A 6271-nucleotide genomic window follows, 5' to 3' on the forward strand; every position below is an offset into this window, starting at 1 on the left:
AAATATACCTGGCTGGTATCCGTGGCAGGTGGGTACCTCCTCTTTGGCCTTTGGAGCCGCCCTCCCTCTGTCTCTGTACTGGGGAGCTTCTTCCTTCTGTCTTCTCCCTTCTTGCTTATTAAACTCTCCGCTCCTTAAAACCACTCCATGTGTGTCCGTGTCGTTTTATCTAAACCGGCGGGAGGACCACGAACCCTTGTGTTCCTGCACTCATGAGAGCCGTATCATAACTGAGAGCTGACTACCTGGGCCATTCTCATACCATTAGTGCTGCATTTACTGTCTTACTTTAGAATGGGAATGACTTGAATCTATGAAATTCAAATCTATATGTTACCATTTAAAGTTTAAGTTATCTGCTCTGAAATTAAAAGTTTGGATTGAATCAGTCTATATTGTATATTTACCCAGATTCTCAATGCCTCCAGAAGCTTTGACATTGTATTACTACATGTAAGGCCTTATTATTACACTAGAACCTGACTGTAATCCAATTTCCCCTAAAGGAGAATTTATTATAAAATATAGTCTCATTTTGAGCCACATCCAGGGGGAGTTACTTGTTAAAGAATGTAAGTTAGTGGCACTGTCCCTGGTTACAATGACTTTTTAGCAAGGCCAGGATTTGACAGCTGTAGTTAATCGGAAATTAAGCTTTCAGTTGATGCCTGTTCTACAAATTTTTTCTTCTGTTACCCCAACTACCCACTTAGTCTACTTTTCTTATGGAAGTGAATACCACTGAACCAAGGATGAACTCTTCATGTCTTAGTGATCAGCTCCATACTCCATCTGGCTCCTCCTACTGAAGCCAAATCCTCAACCTGGCCTTTAAGTCAGTTTAGCATAAGGGCAAAGTAAGAACACATGTTTGGAGTCCAGAAGTGTCATTTCTCTCATCTGTAAACTTAGGGCAACAGTACCTTTTTTAGAGAGTTAAGAACAGTACCATCTTTATAGAGTTATAGATGAGATAATGCTTGCATAGTCGGGACTCAAATGATAGTATCAATATTTAGCAATGTTCTAACCTTTGTTATCAATACTCATCTTGCCCTACCATCTCACATATGTATTCCTTCCTTATCCCCCAAACCCTCCCCATCAAGGCAACTGTCTTACCTCCTTTCCATCCAGCTAACTTCATTTCTGTGTCTCAAGTAATTTTTCTAGGGTAGAGGCAGCTTATAAGCACTGTAAAATGCTTTACTGTTTATGAAGCTCTCATATAATTCAACAATATTTCATAAGCCATGTACTGGGCTAGGGGCTGAGGATAAATGGGTCATAAGGAAAGGCCCGTTTTGCACAGAGTTCTACTTTGGTGGTAAAAACATGTGGACAAATAATAGCAATACAATAAATAACACAGAGGCATGCAAAAAGGGCTTCTGCACCATTTACTTTCACAGGCATGACGAAACAGTCATCTTGCAGATCCACTGATAGTGGATTCCTGAAACTACGTTGAGAAAGATTCTGAAATTCAGTCCAGGTTCTACAATCAAGAGAACTGTGATTAATTATTTTTGCCATGGAAACCACAATACACATGCCACCTTTCAGACATGCCAGATGTAAAAGAAACAGCGCGGAGCTTAGAATCAGATAGACACAAGCTGGTTGAAAAAGCCAGTTATCAGCTCCGTGATCCTGGCAAAATTTCCTTAACCTCTGAGCCTTAACTTCCTCAGAGGTAACCTGGAAATGGATGAGAACTGTCTTATAGGTGGTTGTAAAGATTTAATGAGATAAAGTTTGTAAAGTACCTGGCAAAGAGCCTGTACTCCACAAATGGGCGGGCTTCCTTTTCCTTTAGGAACACTCGGGGCCTGCATATACCAAGTTCAGTCAGTTAGGTCAAGGGTCCCAACCCCCAGGCCACAGACCCATAGCTGTGTTTTGTGTTCAGGCTACTTGCTACTTGTCTGTGGCCTGCTAGGAACCAGGCTGCACAGCAGGAGGTGAGTGGAGGGTGAGCCAGCGTTATCGCCTGAGCTCTGCTTCCTGTCAGATCAGCAGAAGCATTAGATTCTCATAGGAGCGGGAACGCTATTGTGAATTGTGCAGGTGAGGTATCTAGGTTGCCCACTCCTTATGAGAATCTAATGCCTGATGATCTGAGGTGGAACAGTTTCATCGCAAAACCATCCCCCCACCATCCATGAAAAAATCATCCTCCACGAAACCGGTCCCTGGTGCCAAAACGATGGGGACTGATGAGTTGGGTGACTTGCTGAGGTCACAGATCTCCAAAGAAACAAATCAGGCTCATGTTTTGATTGCAGAACCACAAGCTTTCCTCAAAAGTACCATATCTGACAGGTACAGAACATTAAGGGTTGAGACTATTCAAATGACCTGAGAATTCTCAATCCTTGAGTTACCAAATTACACACACAAATTACACACCTTCCTCTCCACCCAACTAGCAGTAAGTGATCTCTGTGCACCACTCTCACACCCAAACTGCTACTTTCAACCAACAAGCTTTCTATTACCCCTCTCTGCTAACCTAAATCTAACCCCACTGAAGGAAAACTCTCTTCTAATCTAGTGAACACTCCTGTGTGTACCTCAGCCTCACCATTCTTACTACTTTTGAATTCTGCTACCACTCATGTCTTCAACTTAGACTGCAGCAAAATTCGACACAGATTTGAATCACTATCTGCCAAATCCCATATTGTAATTAAAATGCAACTATGCTATAAGCTCAGTAACCCTGATCCCCAGCATCTGTGATAGCAATTCACAATCTGTGCAAAACTACAAGTTATTTAATTATTCAAACAATATTTGCATGATTTTTTCATGGAATCAGACCTAGATATATATGCTGAGACTATTGTTTATTGGCCAAATGATCACAGGTTGTTCATTTGATCTGCTAGTTTTCTCATTTTAAAAATGGAGACAATGCTTATTTATATAAGGCAGTTTCAAGATTAAACAATATATGCAAAACACCTAGTGTCTGCCACATGACAGGTAATAATAATTACAAATACTTCTATAAAGCTTAATATATGCTTTACTTATACTTATATTACCTCATTTAATCCTCATAACAACTAAAGTAAGCACTACCACTATTCCCATTTTATGAGTGGGGAAACTGAGGCATCAAGCTATTAAATGACTCATAACTATGAAACCAAAATAAAACGACCAATTCAACTTAAAAATGAATACCAATAAAATTCCAATTCAAAAGTATTTCACTGATGTTTTGCTAAACTAAACCACTGGTAGCAATACGGATATAGTACTGACCTCCATGGCTATGGCACAGGTTCTTCTTTAAGCTGAGTAGTTCCTATACTGCTGTGTGTTGGATGAGGATTCGTTTCTCTGTGCTTATTTTCTTTTGGAAGTACTGTGAAACCACCATGAAGCCCTCTTTCCTATAGTGAACTGGGAAGTCATTTGGCCCTAATGAATTACATGGTGTCTGTTCTTACTAGTCAAAGACAATTAATAGTACTGTTGGCACAATGAGATTGTAAACAAAAAAGGAACCTGATATCCTTTCCAGATCATTCACAATATACTTCTATTAGTTCTTCCTCTGTGACTTCCAACAATAAAATTTTTAACAAACAGAAACTGTGCCTGTGGTAAAAAGGAATTTGAGGAGGAAAAAATATATAAAAAAGAAACTGTGCCCAGCTTCTCCACCATCCAGACTGATAAACATTCCCTTAAGTCAGGATTCTTAACCCAGAGTCCACAATTCCTTTTAATTCTGGGGGTTGGGCAATTTGGTACCACATACTTTATGTTATGACATTTTGAGAAGGGGTCTGGAGGCCTCACAGGAGTGCCATGATATAAAAACAGTTAGAAACCCCACCTAGGTAATCAAAGACCCAGAGGTGTCTGGGGATCCCCACCCAACAGAACCCAAGGGATGCCATGCTGGCAGTCAGGGTAAGGTGCCTTGAGGAAACCTGTGAAAATCTGCATAAAGAAAGCTGGCCTCCAGGCAATGTCTAGGAAACACTATTCAGGTGTGAGCCAGCTCTCTCCTGAAACAGACTTTCACTGATAGCCTTTTCCCACACACATTCAACCAAGTGCACAACTTTGTCTAGTTACAAGGAACCACTCCCAGGCTGGGCTGAGCTTTGTACAAGTATCAACAGGCCTTATGGCAACCCTGCAAGGCATGTGCCACTACACCCATTTTACACGATGAAACATTGAGGCCAAAAAGTAATGTTAATTTGCCCAGGGGCATCAAACCAATGGGTACTGGAGTTGAGGTGTGAATTTGGTCCTGCCTGGCTTCGTTCCTGCCCCTTTCAGCCATTCCTCCTCTCCCATAGTGAGCTCCCTTTTGGGGTTCATTTGATTCACCTCACTTTTGACAAAGAAGAAAAATTAGAGACCCGGATCACTATTGCAATTTAGTGTCAGAGTTGCCTCTGGAGTCAAGCTTCTAAAACTCCTGATTTTGCAATTTCATCAGGACAGGCCTCCAGCAAGTACTGCTTTCAGCACAGTACTTAGCATATACCAGTATCAATCAATATTTGTTAAATACATTTGGAGAAATGCATTAAAAATGTATGATACAAACTTTAGATCAAATCTGCAAACAAATATCTATTGTATGAGTCAAATTATATTTTTGTTTCCTATAATCACAACCTTATTCTTTCCTTCCTTCTTTCATTCAATTGTCCAAGGCACCCAAGGAAGCACTGTGAGTTTCAAAGACTTATGAGATGCAGGTCTGGTCTTAAAGGTAACACAGCACCAAAAGAGCAAAGAAAACTACAACGCAGGGGAGAAAAAACCCAGAGAAATACTGACAAAGTATCAGTGACAATGGACGAGAGCGATGACCCCAGGAGTATTGGGGGAGGCCATTCAGCACTTCACAACATCCTTTGTAGGTTGGCATGCTGTTCTGAAATTATGTTAGATTCTCTCTTTCAAAATCTATCACCCAACTCTTTCCTGAAAAACGGGAGTCAAAGTACAGCTAACTTTGGGCTGTCCTATTTGAATTCTTGGCATTTTATAAGTAGAGTTTTAAAACAGGTTAATTGGAAAAGTCAAGAACTAAATACGACGATTTCACTGCCCGGGTTAAAAAATTACTAACCGCCCCCGCTAAAAAAAAAAAAAAAAAAAATTCTGTATCGAAAAGCATTTATAAAGGGAAAATGTGCTTGGTTTGCAGACTGCAAATAAAAGAAGTTAAATATTTTGGGTAGCCATTTAAATAAACATCGTTTAACAAATGTCCCGGTTTAGAAGGGGGAAAGGGATCCGCCGGTTTAGAAAGCCCGCCCCCCGCCCCCAGGGGGTGCCTACGTGGAGCTCCTCAATCTGGCTCTGGAGAACCCAGAATGTGATTCTCAGGACCTGTCGCATAATTTCACAATCAAGCATTCTTGCATTCTTCTTTGTACCTGAATCGTAGAAAGTTCTGGAAGAAGCTAGGAGTGAGCGATTGACATTTCCCTGCTGTTCTTTCGACATAGAGTGGTTCGGTGCTTGGTGGGCAGGCACCACCAAACAATGGGGCCGCTAGGAGCCGGGTACGGCGGCAGGAGCAGTACCCTGGGCTCGCGGGGGATGTAGAAGCCCCATTCCACCCCTAGGGGACCGAACCCGGTAAGGTCGCCCTTGGTCTCATCACACTCCGGGCAGAGGGGGCCCTGAGACTCGGACCCCCACCCCAGAGAGAACCTGCCGCTGGACGAGGGGACCCACGGCTGCCAAGAGGCGGATTAGCAGAAACGCGAAACTCACGACCCGCCTCTCCCCCAGAGAAACCAGCATGGAGAAACTAAAGGTCACGTAAGATTATTTACCTGCCCCGCGGGCCTGGGATCCCAGCGCACGGCCTGGGCGGCCTCGGGGACAAGGGCAGGTGTGTTTGAGGGATAAGAGAGAGAAAATCTGGGGCGCAGGGGTGAGGAGGCTGGCAGGGGCACAAATGTGGACCGGGATGGGGATGTCGGAGGAGACCGGGGCGCGCCGGCCGGGCGACAGCAGGACCCCGGGAGGCGATGGAAACCCCCTGCGACTCCCGCCCTGGGGTTGGCAGCGCCGCGGAACCGCCCCACCGCCCCTACTCACTTGAGCCGGAGGCTGGAGCACGTACCGCAGGCGGAGCTAGCGAGGCTGAGCTGGAGGTAGGGTCCACGGAGTCCCAGATCCGAGGCGAAGCGCGCGCCAGTGCCTTTTAAAGAGCGCCCGATGGGCGAGGCCTGTGTCCGCCCCGCCTTCCTCCCGGCTCCGCCCCGCCCCG

At 44.1% G+C, this 6271-nt stretch overlaps 1 protein-coding gene across 3 annotated transcripts in view; it reads right to left on the reverse strand.

The window, feature by feature from the left end:
- Nucleotides 1–6202, reverse strand: part of CSRP2 (cysteine and glycine-rich protein 2) — a 24758-nt gene extending 18556 nt beyond the window's left edge. Inside the window, exon 1 of one of the 3 annotated variants that reach the window (XM_011981390.1) lies at nt 6125–6202. The gene's annotated coding sequence lies outside the window, so the exon portion shown is untranslated. Of the gene's footprint in view, nt 1–6099 lie in introns of all 3 variants that reach the window. The other 2 variants (XM_011981389.1, XM_011981388.1) reach the window with 2 other exon arrangements.
- Nucleotides 6203–6271: the final 69 nt, after the last annotated feature.

The sequence above is a fragment of the Mandrillus leucophaeus genome, unplaced genomic scaffold (genome assembly GCF_000951045.1).
Source record: "Mandrillus leucophaeus isolate KB7577 unplaced genomic scaffold, Mleu.le_1.0 Scaffold225, whole genome shotgun sequence".
Taxonomy (NCBI): domain Eukaryota; kingdom Metazoa; phylum Chordata; class Mammalia; order Primates; family Cercopithecidae; genus Mandrillus; species Mandrillus leucophaeus.